Source organism: Lactuca virosa, chromosome 7 (genome assembly GCF_052849685.1).
Source record: "Lactuca virosa cultivar CGN04683 chromosome 7, Lactuca_virosa_CGN04683_v6, whole genome shotgun sequence".
NCBI classification, from domain to species: domain Eukaryota; kingdom Viridiplantae; phylum Streptophyta; class Magnoliopsida; order Asterales; family Asteraceae; genus Lactuca; species Lactuca virosa.
The window spans coordinates 76925500-76942184 of record NC_136432.1 but is presented as its reverse complement, the minus strand read 5'-3'; the positions used below and the strand labels follow the sequence as shown (position 1 = coordinate 76942184).

Sequence of the window (16685 nt, the reverse complement as noted above, 5' to 3'; positions counted from 1 at the left end):
AAGTTCATAGTAAGTGCTCATCATAATGTCAACAATTTATTAAATGTCATAATAGTTACACTACCAACATTCTTGTTGTTGGTTGCACTAAATTCTAATTATATGTTGATTAAAATGAATAGTAAATTTTAGTTTTGGTCCTTTCAGTATGTGTAACACTCCATATTTCATACACTAAAAATATAAAATTTCAAAAGAAATATGTTACGAATTAAAGTCATATCATATGAAAACTTGACCCTTTCAAAATACATTTCCAAAAGTGTTAGATAGCTTGTGAGTTACAATTTCACGTCAAACAACCATAGAGAAGCTATATAAGAACCAAATAGTCATAATACATAAATAATGACTAATGCTTTTTTCATTCTAATCGTAGTTATCTCAAGTGTTCTAATCTTCATCAAAAGGCATACTAAGAAGGTAAGTCTTCTATAACCCCCCCCCCCCCCACCTTTATTTTTATTTTTAAATCTAGAATACATGTCATATAAAAAATCATAAAACAAATTGTCTCGTGTGTTACATACATATTAGATATAAAACTTTCACATCTAAAACAATTTGTTTTCATATTACTTTGCACTTCAAAAAGCATTCTTCAAACTGGACATGCCTCATGGCGAGATTAATCCTTCTTACTAAATAATAAAATACCGCTCATTCATATGCAATTTCATATCAAAGCATTTGTGCAATCCAAAAATTCTCTATATTTTATATATTTCAAATTTCAAAACTTGCTCAAATTATCAATATATACTTTCATGTATATGCAACGCCATATAATGCATGATTCTAAACATATTGGATAGACTGCATTCGTAGATCTAGAAATGAAAAAATGGAAGTTCCAAATACTTGATAAAAATGAAAAAGATGATAACAAATTTCTTTGATATGAAATACTTTTATGAATTTTTTCTGTATCATAGAATTGTTTATTACAGTAACTTCGAAAAACAATTAGGAAACTTAAAGTGCTTTGTAGAGGAGACATCACAATATTTTATATTGCTGACTTTTGTACTGCATTTTCTCTGCTAATGCTAAATCTTAGCACAAATCACCGGAATGAAAATCACAAAATTTAAATTGAAGTTATTTTTTTATAAATGCTAATGTGTAAGGACCAATAATAAACAATACTCAAACTATAAAGGGGTAAAGTGTAAATTAATCAGGCATAAATATCTCTATCATCAACTCATCAAGTAGTCAATTTTCATTTGTAGATCTTTCAAACCTTCCTGAATCTCTAGCGCTCGAGATACTGAGTCGACTCGACGACTCGGCATCGGTAGCTTGCTGCCGTATGGCGAGTAAGACTTTCAATTCTGTATTTCCAGGCCTTCAGTCAATAGACCTTCAGTGGCGATTGAAATGGTACCTGGAATCAAGGTCCAGAGTTTCGAGTTCTTCAAGTTCTTCCCGATTTACTCCCTCTCTCAAGAGAGTTTTTCTGAATCTTGTATCAAACTTAAGTGCACTGGAATCTGTGCGTATTGGCGTCGAGAATCCACCCCCAGTTGTGTTGAACGCTGACTTTGAAGATGATGGCGATGATCTGCACATCACCGATGGGGGCTTCCTTAAGGAGTGGCTCCCTAGGGTTTCCGGAGCTTTGAAATTGCTTTCACTATCAGATTTTTGGATTCAGTCGAGTAGGCGTCCATCAGAAGTTTTGTCACTGATCTCTGCGCACTATAAGTTGGTTATATGCTGAAATCCTCCATTTTTATGTTCTGTAGCTCTATTGTTAAATTATGGAAATTGTTTACGGAAAATGAAATGGTCTTGCCAGGATTGATATTAATTATTCTGGTTCATATCAACTGATTTTTTTTTTTTAATTATCATTTGTGGTCAACTATCCTTTATTAGGGTTTATTAATGACCGATATTTATTGGTAATAAATGATATTTAATCATATTGAGGTCTTGATGCTTTAACTCGGTTGTTTTTGTTGTTGCAGGTCAAAATCTTATTGAATTAGAGCTGAAGAACGCATGGCTATCTGTACAAAACATGAACGCCATGCCAATGCTAACAAGTTTAACACTTGAACTCATAAGATTAGATGACAAAAATCTAACCGATTTAAATACATGTTTCCCAAATCTTCAAGTTCTGAACTTGATAGATGTTAGAGGTCTCAAAATGCCCATGATCCACCTCCTCAACCTGAAAACCTGCCATTGGACTGTAACAGATTCACCATCATATATATGTATAATCACACCCAATCTCATCACACTCAGACTCGAGTGTAGAAGTCCCGCTGCCCTTTATATTGAAGCTCCTTTGTGCTACAACTTGCATCTTTCACTTGATCACTTGAACGCGTTTGCAGTCAAAAAATTTCAGAACTTGAAAACTGTACAACTCGAGTGTTCAAACATTCGCTCCTTAATTCGTAAGTTTCATCGTATGAAAATCGTAGAAACGCTGACCTTAGATATAAGAGCAGGTGGAAATTCCAAATTTACCCTAGAGGTTTTATTCGCTACTTTCCTGAACATAACTTCTTTGTGTTTTAAACCAAGGGTTTGGTCAGAATTTGAGGTGTGGTGTGGCGACATTGGGCTTAAAGGCGTGAAAAGATTTTGTGGGTATTTGTCAGTGGTTGATCCTTTGATGACTTTCGCCTTGGTTGATCGCGTGTTAGAAGAATGCTTCAACTGTGTAGAAATCTCTTTACTCATCCACCGTGGTGTTGCTTCTAATGTATCAAAACATTGCATCGCTAAGTGCATGGCTCAGTGGCCTGATCTGAAGTGGGGATGGGGGATTTGGGAGGAAGGAAGGGAAGATTCTTGGATCCCTGAAGAGCAATTACTTAAAACTCTTGAGGAGGAATGATAAGATTCCATATGATCAAAAGAAAAAAAAGAAAACAAAAAGATTTGTAGAAGGGTGTTTAGGCCAGGGAAATAATTTTGAAGGAAGGATTGACTAAAGAATAAAGATAGGATCAATGATCAATTGGAAGACATGATCGATGAAGAGTTGAAGTGAAGTAGCTTCAGCAGGACCCATAATTAAGTGAGTTTTCTAATAGTTGAAGTGCTTCTTAGTTAAAGTTTTTATGGTTGTATCTTTTGGAATACTCTTGGTTGTTATGGTATTACATATTCATATATTTATGGTGCTAAGTTTGAGACGTGTTTATTACATGGGTATATTTAAAAGAAAATTTAAATATAAAATTCTAAATATTTGAGAAGTTTAAATTTATAATAAAAGTGAGAAAAATATTGAATAAAAAATTAAAGTGTTTTTTCTCTTTTAAATTTAAACAGATAATTTAGATAAATAAATTAAGGAAATTAATGAAGCTTTAATTTAATAATTTTAAAATTAGAAAGAAAGTTCATTAATGAAATTGATATGCATTTATTATTACATTTTAATATTATGTGAAGTTTAATAAATTGAAAAAACCATAAAATGACATGTGGAATATAAATTAATTTAAAATAACCACAAAATTACATGTGGCAAAATGAATAAGAATGTGACATATGGCAAAAAGGTCTTTATTTATTAGCATAGATTACGTATTCATATTTGGATGCCTATGCGCGTATGCGGATTGTATTAGTTTATTATCTTTGTCACTATGTTTTTCCATATATAAGGTTTCTTCACATTGCGGTCAATGCTTTATCTTCGATTCCAGTTTTTTCTTTCTTCCATTTTCATCTTGATTTTTTAGAATCTAAATGAATTGCCTTATGTTAAAACCTATAAAAAAATTTATGGTGAATTTGTAATCACAAATTACTTTATAGGCAATCATATCTTCAACATACTAACTTCATATATGCGAATCTGTGACATCCCAAAAATTCAAAAAATTTAAAACTTTTCAAAACAACCATTTTACTACTAGAAGTGTTACAAAACCATTGTTCTCAAAACACTATTTAAAATCAGTTAAAAACCAAGGATATGTACGGTCTCGCCATCGCCTTGCCACGGTCCACTGAAGTACATGAAACCATAAACCAAAACTGTAAGCAGGAAGCTTAGTGAGTTCCCCCAAAAAACCACCGCTCAAACATATAACATATACACTAGCATGCTTAAATACTCATGCTTGGCCCAATCAACCTCGGGCTGGAATACCAGGCATGTCTACGATGGGCCCAGTCATCCTCATGATGGAATACCCTCGCGTCATAAACAATTTGGTCCAATTAACCATTAAGTTGGAATACCAAACATGTCGGGCCCAATCAACCATCAGGTTGGAATACCCCAGGCCTATTGACTGATGCACAAAGCAGTCCAGTCTCACCACATACAATACTATCATATCGGGTCCAATTAACCACCGGGTTGGAATACCCTAGGCTGAATCAACCATCGGATTGGAATGCCAATATACAACGGGTCCAATCATCCTCGGGATGGAATACCCTCCAGCCCAATCAACCATCAGGTTGGAATGCCTCTGGTTTGTTGCCTCATGCACGTAGCAGTAACCTCAACCACCAACCAACATATAACCAGTCAACAGACAATCTGAAAAATCTTACATATCACTAAGCATAGCACCATCCTATATACCAGGATACAGATCTAACAAATCACTACAGCATACCAACATACGATAAACCAGGATAACAATCTAAAGGGTCGGACTTGGTGCCTTCGACCCGAAAGTAGAGTGAGGAAAACTCACCTCAATTCGTTGATACTCAAATGCATGTCCGGGTTGCTGAACCGGATAACCTCACGCCAACTAACAAATACAATCATAATCAATAATTATTCAGATAATCCAAAATACAAGGCCCAATCTATAATCCAACTTCATAAAGGGTAAAAGACCATTCTACCCTTTTCCTTACTTGGCCTGAAACCATGCCTAGTACCACATCTCAAACACCATCCAAAATACCCAAAATACTTTTGGTCACACTTGGTCAAAAGTCAACGGTCAGCAGGCCCTCACGATGTGACCATCTATGGCCTACATCGTGGGCCGCTATAGGACAAAATAATCGAGGCTGCAACCCTCATGACATGTCACACTTAATCCGTTAAGATGTTAATCCATCTTTTCCAGGAGGCTTCCTAACACTCCTAGGGTCATAAAAATCGATGCTTTAAGGCCTTGTATGTCCAATACAAGACACAAGCTCAAAATGGGTCATTTATGGAGAAAAGGAGGATCAATTCTCATGCATGAACTCCAACATCATCCAAACTTCAGATCCATGACATATAAGCATCGAGGGACCCTAAGGACCCATAAAGTTGCCAACTTTATGGAGTCCCAATACTCCAACTCTTAAGATCTTGGATAAATATGCATAAAAACTTAGATCTATCAACAAGGAAACATAAAGCTTGGATCTTGATTACTCACATTGGTCTAAAAGTGTAGCTAAAGGTTGCAAATGAGGCATCTAAACTGCAACTATGCTTCCATCGTGATCTCCTCCTCTTCAAACCATCAAAACTCCACCAAAAGCTTAAGAAACACAAAGAAAGGCTAGGGTTAGGGCTTTACTGAGTTAGGGGAAGGTGGAGGCTGAGAAATGAACCTTAAAACCGAGTTAAGGGGGCTTAAATATGTGGGAAACCCTAAAACTTCGTGGGCTTGGGCTGCAGCGAACCTCACTTCATGAGATCTTATTGCGCATGTTGTGAGCTCAATCCTGGATAGAATCTTCATGTGGCCCTCCTCACGTCGTGAGCCTCCATGTCACACGTTGTGAGGACTCCTTTTTCACCAAAATCCAATCTTTTGACCCACCGAAAGCCTATTTCGATTCATCCAAGGAAACGGATGTTACAAGTTCACAATGTTTTCTTGTTAACAATAGTTAGACATCTTTGTTAAAACTAATGTGAATCGAATGCACTTCTTTCTCTTTTGACAAAATATGATTATCTTGTTAAATCTAAACAATAAACTGCCATCGTGATCAACAATTCATTGGCCGTAAGATTTAAAAACCGATTCATTATTATATGCATTGATGGCTTTTGGACTAGATCATGTTGTAGTTTATTGCAATCAATATTACAAAAAATCACAGCGGAAACAATTGAAAAGTATAAACGAACATATATTGGTTAACAAAAACAACACATACACCTTTTTGCACTCGTAGCTAATACAAGTCAAGAGATCAAAACAACTCTCATGTACCGATATCCACACACGAGTAGGGTAACTATCAACAATTAGGTACTAGCCTTAGGGAAGTTTTAGTCAGTAACTGAGTTGTTAATTAAGCCAATAAACTTCACTTGAATGCATAAGAAGATACAAAAGAACCGCTATTTAATTGGTATACTTTCAGCCCCAATTAAGTTATGCTAAATATTAGCATTATGCCTTTATATATATACTACCTATTTTGGTCCGATGGGGTTTAGATGAGCATGTGGCTTCCCACTGACAAATTTTATACAATCACCTAAGCAAAACCATATATGACCAAACACTAGCTACTAGAAAATAGGTCTTTAATGACATGCATTTCTTGTCACTAAAGGGCATATGACACAAATATGTGTCATTAAAGCCTCAAACATTTGTGTGTTATAATTTGATGACATACAATTTTGTGTGTCGAAATTTTGCTATATACAATTATGATTTTTACTAATTAAATCACATTCAATAATTTCATTATACAAAGAAATATAACGTATACACAGCAAGACAATTCATTACACCGAAAATATAACGTCATATGCAAAGTAGTGTAAAACAGTTGTTCGGCATATTCCTTAGCAATCTTCTCGACCTTAACAATAACATTATCAATTCCTCCAACTATATAAATGCATTTTTAAAAAGATCATCATACTTTCCATCCAAAACATCCTCCTCAAATCAACATTTTTGGCAAAACAAACAATACGGGGCCGATAACGTAATTTATTAAACTGGAAATCTACAAGTAATTGAAGCTTAACAAAATAATTTTTCTTAAAGGGTATCGAGGAAATGTTGATTTAAAAAAATATTTCATGTTTTTAATTTTTGAAAAACATGTAAGTTTAATAAAACAAGCCATTGACACTTATCAATTTCACTGTTAGAAAATTCATCTTTTACTTTATGTACAAGAGTGATGTTTGACTTTGACCTAAGTTACCCCTTTGTATTTTTTTTCACTTGTTAAACCTGTACTACCTTTGAAGTGTATTATATTAAATATAATATTATTATCCTTGGATAAATGACAGAAGAGAGAAGTCGAGTCATAATGGAAAAGTTGGACTTGACATTGTTTGATAGAAACAAAAATCTACTTTTAAGAATTAAAAGATCACCAAACCAGTTATATAAAACCCTTCAAGTATCGGAAAACCGCTTGTCTTTTAGCAACAAAAGACAAATTGGCTTGCACATGGCACTCTTGACTTGGTCACGTTAGCTTTCATGCCTTAAAAAAAATCTGAAATAAATATGAGAATCGGTGTTCCAAGGATTAAACACCCAAACCAAGTGTGTGAATGATGTATTCTTGCCCAAAAAAAATATGAATTCCATTCCTAAATCAAGTAATTTTTCGATCTTAAAAACATCTACAACTTGTTCATGTAGATTTATGCGGTCCGATTACACCCACCTCTATTAGAGGAACACAATATTTCATTCTCTTGGTAGATGATTTTAATCGGTGGATGTGGTTTTATATGTTATCTAGGAAGTTTGAAATCCAGGGTATTTTCAAATAGTTCAAGTTGATATATGAAAAATGTTCAAGTTATGAATTAAAGAGACTTCGAATGGATCTAGGAGAGAGTTCATTTCAAAAGAATTTTTGTTATTTTGTGAAAACAAAATGACATCAAAGGCATCTTACGTAGAGCTGACAAAAATCGACCCAACTCACCAACGCAACCCGAACCCAACCCAAAATTAGCAGGTTGGGTTCAAATTTTAAACCCATTTAGGTTAAATGGGTCAACCCACTTAACCTATTTAATTAAATAGGTTGGGTTGGGTAAAAGTTATCAACCCGTTTTCAACCCACCAACCTATTTAACTTTAATATATATTTAACTTAATAATTATTTGAATATTACCATGTATTAATCTAAGTATTAATTTATAAACTACAATGTTCTATTTTTATTTATTTTTTAAGTTTTTAATTTATTTTTTTATTTTTTTGTCAAATAAAGGAGAATAGAAAATGATGTGCCAAAAGTAAAAAAAGCTTTAGAGACGTTAACCATTATAGATACTCTAATAAAAGCTCGAGAAAGTTTCAGATTCTTTATATTTAAAAAAACAAAGAAACTTAATAATCTGAAGGGTATAAATGATTTATGGTTGTTGCGTCTTTCGGAATTCTCTTGATTGTTATGGTATTATGTATTAATTGGGTTTAAATATTATCTCATGTGATATGATGTAGATACTTGTGCATTAGTTTCATGAGACGATACTATTATATTTGCCTATATATTAATTTTTCGAATTTAATTTTTTGTGTTGCATTTGACGATTTTTCTAAATGATTGAGGTGCATTGCATTTGTTTGGTATTATCCTTGGCAGCCTAGATACCCTTATTAGACTTCATAAGACCTTCATATTCATGAGCACTGGATTTTTGTTGATTACCCTGAATAAAACCCTAAGAATTTTCTTTTGAATGATGCATTACTTAGTCAGATTGGATTGCATTCATGTAAATGCCATGGGTACTCAAAACACAAACTTCACCAAACAGGAGAAATATGCTATCCATTTAACAATCTAATGAATGTGAATTGTACCCTAATTTTCCAATAGTACTTTGTGATTTATATGATTTGGTTAAATATGCATCTATGTTACTGTTTATCAATCATGTCATGTGAAAGGTTAATTGATGACTACATTATACAACTTGCTTTTACAACCGAGTTGGATGTAACATGTATAATGCAGTTATATCTCAACAACCGCCTCACGTATATAACTCTGGTAACAGCATTAAGATCATTGGTGTCTTATATTAAGACATTAAATGGCAAGATTATGAGATAAACAATGTTTGATAGATGAAATAATATGGGTCAGTTGCTTAATGAAATCATAACCTTATTTAACAAATAATGATGTTTTGAAATATAATGACTAATCCTTTTTAAAAAAACCAATATATATTTTTCAATCAAATTATATGGTTGATATTTTTAATATACAACGAAGTCATAATAATAATAATAATAATAATAATAATAATAAAATCAATCTTGTAGACAATAATAAGTATAAAACCTACATAACAAAATATGATTTATGAAAATGCAAATTCCTTCATGGCAAAAAGATAACAAACTACTATCAATATCAATATTGTCAGAATAGTTATCATAGATATTCTTTCCTAAAGTTCTTACATCAACTCAAAACTAAGTCATCTAACTTCCTCATGGTTATGGGAAATGTGTGTTTCTACATGTATGAATTTTACATACAAATAAATATAATTTTTGTTATCCACCAAAATAGGTGCTTTTAAGTTAATACAAAATGCAAAACTACTTAACAAATACTTACTTTCCAACCAAGTTCATAGTAAGTGCTCATCATAATGTCAACAATTTATTAAATGTCATAATAGTTACACTACCAACATTCTTGTTGTTAGTTGCACTAAATTCTAATTATATGTTGATTAAAATGAATAGTAAATTTTAGTTTTGGTCCTTTCAGTATGTGTAACACTCCATATTTCATACACTAAAAATATAAAATTTCAAAAGAAATATGTTACGAATTAAAGTCATATCATATGAAAACTTGACCCTTTCAAAATACATTTCCAAAAGTGTTAGATAGCTTGTGAGTTACAATTTCATGTCAAACAACCATAGAGAAGCTATATAAGAACCAAATAGTCATAATACATAAATAATGACTAATGCTTTTTTCATTCTAATCGTAGTTATCTCAAGTGTTCTAATCTTCATCAAAAGGCATACTAAGAAGGTAAGTCTTCTATAACCCCCCCCCCACCTTTATTTTTATTTTTAAATCTAGAATACATGTCATATAAAAAATCATAAAACAAATTGTCTCGTGTGTTACATACATATTAGATATAAAACTTTCACATCTAAAACAATTTGTTTTCATATTACTTTGCACTTCAAAAAGCATTCTTCAAACTGGACATGCCTCATGGCGAGATTAATCCTTCTTACTAAATAATAAAATGCCGCTCATTCATATGCAATTTCATATCAAAGCATTTGTGCAATCCAAAAATTCTCTATATTTTATATATTTCAAATTTCAAAACTTGCTCAAATTATCAATATATACTTTCATGTATATGCAACGCCATATAATGCATGATTCTAAACATATTGGATAGACTGCATTCGTAGATCTAGAAATGAAAAAATGGAAGTTCCAAATACTTTATAAAAATGAAAAAGATGATAACAAATTTCTTTGATATGAAATACTTTTATGAATTTTTTCTGTATCGTAGAATTGTTTATTACAGTAACTTCGAAAAACAATTAGGAAACTTAAAGTGCTTTGTAGAGGAGACATCACAATACTGCATTTTCTCTGCTAATGCTAAATCTTAGCACAAATCACCGGAATGAAAATCACAAAATTTAAATTGAAGTTATTTTTTATAAATGCTAATGTGTAAGGACCAATAATAAACAATACTCAAACTATAAAGGGGTAAAGTGTAAATTAATCAGGCATAAATATATCTATCATCAACTCATCAAGTAGTCAATTTTCATTTGTAGATCTTTCAAACCTTCCTGAATCTCTAGCGCTCGAGATACTGAGTCGACTCGACGACTCGGCATCGGTAGCTTGCTGCCGTATGGCGAGTAAGACTTTCAATTCTGTATTTCCAGGCCTTCAGTCAATAGACCTTCAGTGGCGATTGAAATGGTACCTGGAATCAAGGTCCAGAGTTTCGAGTTCTTCAAGTTCTTCCCGATTTACTCCCTCTCTCAAGAGAGTTTTTCTGAATCTTGTATCAAACTTAAGTGCACTGGAATCTGTGCGTATTGGCGTCGAGAATCCACCCCCAGTTGTGTTGAACGCTGACTTTGAAGATGATGGCGATGATCTGCACATCACCGATGGGGGCTGTTGAACACGACTCTTTGTATGGGAAACAAAAAGACTTTTATTAAGACACTTAAGAAGACCTTACACTTTGTGAGACTACTACACACTTTGCTCTCTTTGAGGCTTTCTTGGATGGTTTGGAGCAAATGAGCTCCACACCTATTTATAGGCCTCTTAGGAAGGTTCTAGATACTAGTATACACTTACTACCTACTAGATAACTCTAGAACTATCTAACATACTATATATGCTTCCATATGTTTCTAGAATATTCTACCATGTTCTGGAGAGGTCTAGGTTGCTCCAGTGTCTTCTAGAATGATCCATAACCTTCCAGGGTCTTCCATGTCGTTCTAGAGTATTCTAGACTCTTCCGGTATATTCCGGAGTCTTCCATAGTCTTCCATAATGTTCTAGAATCTTCTAGAGCGTTCTAGAACAAGCTAAAGTCTTCTAGATAATATTTGTTCTATTGGGCTAGTGATGATCTTTAACACTCCCCCTCAGCACTAGCCCTCATTCTTCGTACCATGTTAAGCTGACAGCGAAAACCTTCACATTTTCCAATACTCAGTCCTTTGGTGAACAAGTCTGCTATTTGGTCATCGGTCTTGATCTGTCGCATCTCAATTTCTTCCATCAAGACTTTCTCTCTGATAAAGTGATAATGCACTTCCACATGCTTTGTTCTAGCATGAAATACTGGATTTTCTGCCAGCCGAATTGCAGATTGGTTATCGCAGTGAAGTGGTACCGCATAGTCAACTTTTTGATGTAAGTCCTCCATTAGGAGTACCAACCATGTACTTTCTTGAGCTGCTACGGCCGCTGCTTTGTACTCCGCTTCTGTGGTTGACAATGATACGGTTGGTTGTCTTTTACTACACCATGATATTGGCCCCGACCCAAGCTTGAACACATACCCAGTGGTTGATCTTCGGGTATCATGGTCTCCTGCATAGTCAGCATCACAATATCCAACCAACTTGCAGTCTTCTCCTTTTTTATACAAGAGACCATAGTCAATTGTACCTTTGACATATCTTAAGATCCGTCGGGCAGCATCCAAATGAGGTTTCTTCGGATTTTGCATGTATCGACTCATAACTCCAACTGCATAAGCAATGTCAGGCCGAGATAAAGTTAGGTAGATAAGACTACCTACTAGTTGTCGATACATCGTTCCATCGTCCAACTCTTTTCCTTCATGAGCACATATCTTGGTATTTGGCTCTATTGGTGTTGATACTGGCTTACACTCCAACATGCCAAACTTTTGAAGTATATCTCTTGTATACTTTTGTTGGCAGAGGAACAACCCTTCCTTTGTATGATCAACTTCTAACCCCAAGAAGTGTTTAAGCTCCCCCAGCTCTTTCATTTGGAATCGCACCGATAGATTTTCTCTTGTTTGATGGATTTCTCTTTCGTCATCCCCGGTGATGATCAAGTCATCCACATAAACCAACACAATTGCCAACTTCCCTTCTTTTTCTTTAACAAACAGGCTTGAGTCAGCATGTGCAACTGAATAACCACTTCGGGTAAGAAATTCAGCAATCTTACCATACCAGGCTCTTGGTGCCTGCTTCAATCCGTAAAGAGCTTTTCTCAGCTTGCACACATGAGTGGGATTAACTGCATCCTCAAATCCCTTTGGTTGGTTCATGTAGATCTCCCGATCTAATTCTCCATGCAGGAAAGCATTCTTCACATCCATCTGCCATAATTTCCAGTCTTTACTAGCTGCAAGAGCTAGCAGCACTCGTACAGTAGTTATCTTCGCCACTGGACTAAATGTTTCATCATAGTCCAGTCCATATTGTTGTGAGAACCCTCGAGCCACCAAACGAGCCTTGTATCTTTCAATTGATCCATCTGTGTGTCGCTTTAATTTATAAACCCACTTGCAGGAAATGGGTTTTATATCTCTTGGTCTTGGTACCAGTTCCCACGTTTGATTCTGCTTTAAGGCTGTAACTTCTTCTTCCATTGCCTTCTGCCAAGCTTTATTCTTAATTGCTTCTTCATATGTCTCCGGCTCTTTAACACCGTCTTCTAAAATAGCTGCATTAGCATACTTGGGATTAGGCTTTCGGATTCTTTCCGTCCTTCGAAGTTGTGGAGGCGGCGTCTCCCTTTCACCGGCATTACTTGTTTGAGTTACTTCTTGCTCAATGACATCAGTGTCGCTCGGATCTTCAGGTGTATCAACACTTGACCAAATGTGTGCAGTTTGCTCCCCCATCTTTTGTTTTAAAACTTCTTCAATATTTTCCGAGTCTGGTAATACTTTCTTCTCTAAGGACCACCATGAAGATGCTTCATCGAACACTACATCTCTTGAAGTGTAGCATCTTCCGCTTGTTGGATCACAACACCTCCATCCTTTTCTTTGATTGTCATATCCAACAAATATACACCTGACTGCTTTCTTGTCAAACTTGCTACGTAAATGACTAGGTACAAATACGTAGCAGACACAACCAAATACTCGAAAGTAGCTAACAGTAGGTTTCATGTTCCATAGTGTCTCAAATGGTGAGATGAAACCTAACCTTGGTTGGGGAAGTTTATTGATCACATGGGCAGCAGTTCGCATTGCTTCAGCCCAAAATCTTCCTGGGACATTCTTCGCGTGTAGCATGCTTCGACAAATTTCTGCAAGATGTCGATTCTTTCTCTCAGCTACACCATTTTGTTGAGGTGTGTTGGCACATGTGAATTGATGACGTATACCACATTCTTTTAGATAGCTATTGAATTCTTCCGAGGTGTATTCTCCTCCATTGTCTGAGCGTAGACACCGAATCTTCTTTCTCACTTCTCCTTCGACCGTTGTCTTGAATTCTAGAAACTTTGAGAATGTTTCAGATTTTTCTTTCATGAAGAAAACCCACACATATCTCGAATAATCATCAATGAACGTCACCATGTACCGCATCCCGCTAATTGATGTCTGCTTGACTGGACCGAACACATCCGAGTGAATTAACTCTAGTGGCTTCTTTGCTCTAAAATTTGACTCCTTGTATGGTAATTGATGAGCTTTACCATACTGACATCCAGCACAAACAACATCTGTTTTAACTTCAAGTTGAGGTAAGCCACTGAGCATGGATTTCTCCATTATTACCTTCAACTTGTGATAACCAACATGTCCCAGCCGTGCATGCCATAGATCTGCTGTCTCGTTCTTACGAGTCTTATCTACATAGGCAGACTCTGCGGAGAGAACATAGACGGACTCCACTCTCCGTCCTTCCATTGTTGGCTTTTCTGATATTTTAAGATCTCGATAGACCTTCACATCTTGTGGGCCAAACAAGACGTAGTTTCCTGATGATGTTAGTTGCGATACCGATAACAAGTTCTTCTTCATACCTGGCACGTGATAGACATTATGTAGTGACACCATGTCAGATTTATTACCAGGCATGATCGTTGTTTTGCCAATCTGAGCAATTTGAAGTCGTGCATTGTTGGCTGTAAGTACCATGCGACTCCCTTTGTACTCCTTCACGTCTTGTAGTTTGTTCTGATCACCAGTCATGTGATTGGAGCATCCTGAATCAATGATCCAGTCATTCTCATAGTTGATACGCTCTCCCATCATTGCCATGAGCGCCAACTCGTTTTCTTCTATGGCGCATAATGCCTCAGCATCCCATTCATCCTCTATTTCCTTTTTGGAAGTTACGACATTGCTTTCCACAGACTTTTTCTTTGACCAACAATCTTTGGACATGTGGCCCCACTTTCCACAATTGTTGCAGTTGCCTTCGAACCTCCTCCCCCGAGAACTCTTATTGTCGGTCTTTTGAGATCTCCATGGTTGTGAGGTTCCTGGCTGACTCTTCCCTTTGTCAGCATTTTTGTATCCTTCTTTAGAAGGTGGCTTGAAATTCCTCCGACTTTTACTTGTGTAGAGTGCTTCTTCTTCACTCTTCAGCGTGATGCCTCCCATTTGCTTAGCCATAGCTTCTTGGCTGGCCAACAAATTCTCAAACTCTACAAGTGATGGTTGAACGGGCCATCCTTGTACAGCAGTAACGAAGCTTCTATATTCCGGCCTCAGTCCATGGATGATGATCCTCTTTATTCGAGCTTCTGTAATGATGGATTGCGGATCTAGTTCAGTAATCTCCCGACATATCGACTTGACCTTGTGGAAATATTGAGCAATCGTCATGTCACGTTGTGAGATTGATAATAGCTCGTTCTCCAAAAGTTGTAGTCTTGTATCATTCTTCTTTGAGAAAAGCGTCACAAACGTGTCCCAAGCTTCTTTCGGTGTGTTCTCGTCCCGAATATGCTCCAAAATCTCTTCTTCGATTGTGGTCTTCAAGGCAAACATTGCTTTGCCTGCTTTGATTTTCCATTTGCGTAGAGCGCCATTAACATCTTCCTCCGGAGGCGTGGTTTCGCTTCCGCCAACGATCTCCCATAGATCTTGTCCTTGTAAGTAGGACTTCATACATGTTTCCCATGTTTTGTAGTTGTTGTTGTTGAGTTTCTTGATTCCTCCGACGACTTGGAGATCACCCATCGTGTTGGCAGTACCTCGGTAATACCAAACAAGCTAGTTTCGACACTAAACTTGCAGAGTCACAAACTACTCACGATACAACGAGAATCACTCGTTCTCACTATCAAGAAACCTTGCTCTGATACCAGATTGTTGAACACGACTCTTTGTATGGGAAACAAAAAGACTTTTATTAAGACACTTAAGAAGACCTTACACTTTGTGAGACTACTACACACTTTGCTCTCTTTGAGGCTTTCTTGGATGGTTTGGAGCAAATGAGCTCCACACCTATTTATAGGCCTCTTAGGAAGGTTCTAGATACTAGTATACACTTACTACCTACTAGATAACTCTAGAACTATCTAACATACTATATATGCTTCCATATGTTTCTAGAATATTGTACCATGTTCTGGAGAGGTCTAGGTTGCTCCAGTGTCTTCTAGAATGATCCATAACCTTCCAGGGTCTTCCATGTCGTTCTAGAGTATTCTAGACTCTTCCGGTATATTCCGGAGTCTTCCATAGTCTTCCATAATGTTCTAGAATCTTCTAGAGCGTTCTAGAACAAGCTAAAGTCTTCTAGATAATATTTGTTCTATTGGGCTAGTGATGATCTTTAACAGGGGCTTCCTTAAGGAGTGGCTCCCTAGGGTTTCCGGAGCTTTGAAATTGCTTTCACTATCAGATTTTTGGATTCAGTCGAGTAGGCGTCCATCAGAAGTTTTGTCACTGATCTCTGCGCACTATAAGTTGGTTATATGCTGAAATTCTCCATTTTTATGTTCTGTAGCTCTATTGTTAAATTATGGAAATTGTTTACTGAAAATGAAATGGTCTTGCCAGGATCGATATTAATTATTCTGGTTCATATCAACTGATTTTTTTTTTTTAATTATCATTTGTGGTCAACTATCCTTTATTAGGGTTTATTAATGACCGATATTTATTGGTAATAAATGATATTTAATCATATTGAGGTCTTGATGCTTTAACTCGGTTGTTTTTGTTGTTGCAGGTCAAAATCTTATTGAATTAGAGCTGAAGAACGCATGGCTATCTGTACAAAAC

At 35.8% G+C, this 16685-nt stretch overlaps 1 pseudogene; it reads left to right on the top strand.

The window, feature by feature from the left end:
• Positions 1–1315: 1315 nt before the first annotated feature.
• On the top strand, positions 1316–2863 carry LOC145126806 (F-box/LRR-repeat protein At4g29420 pseudogene; annotated as a pseudogene).
• The last annotated feature ends 13822 nt before the right edge of the window (positions 2864–16685 follow it).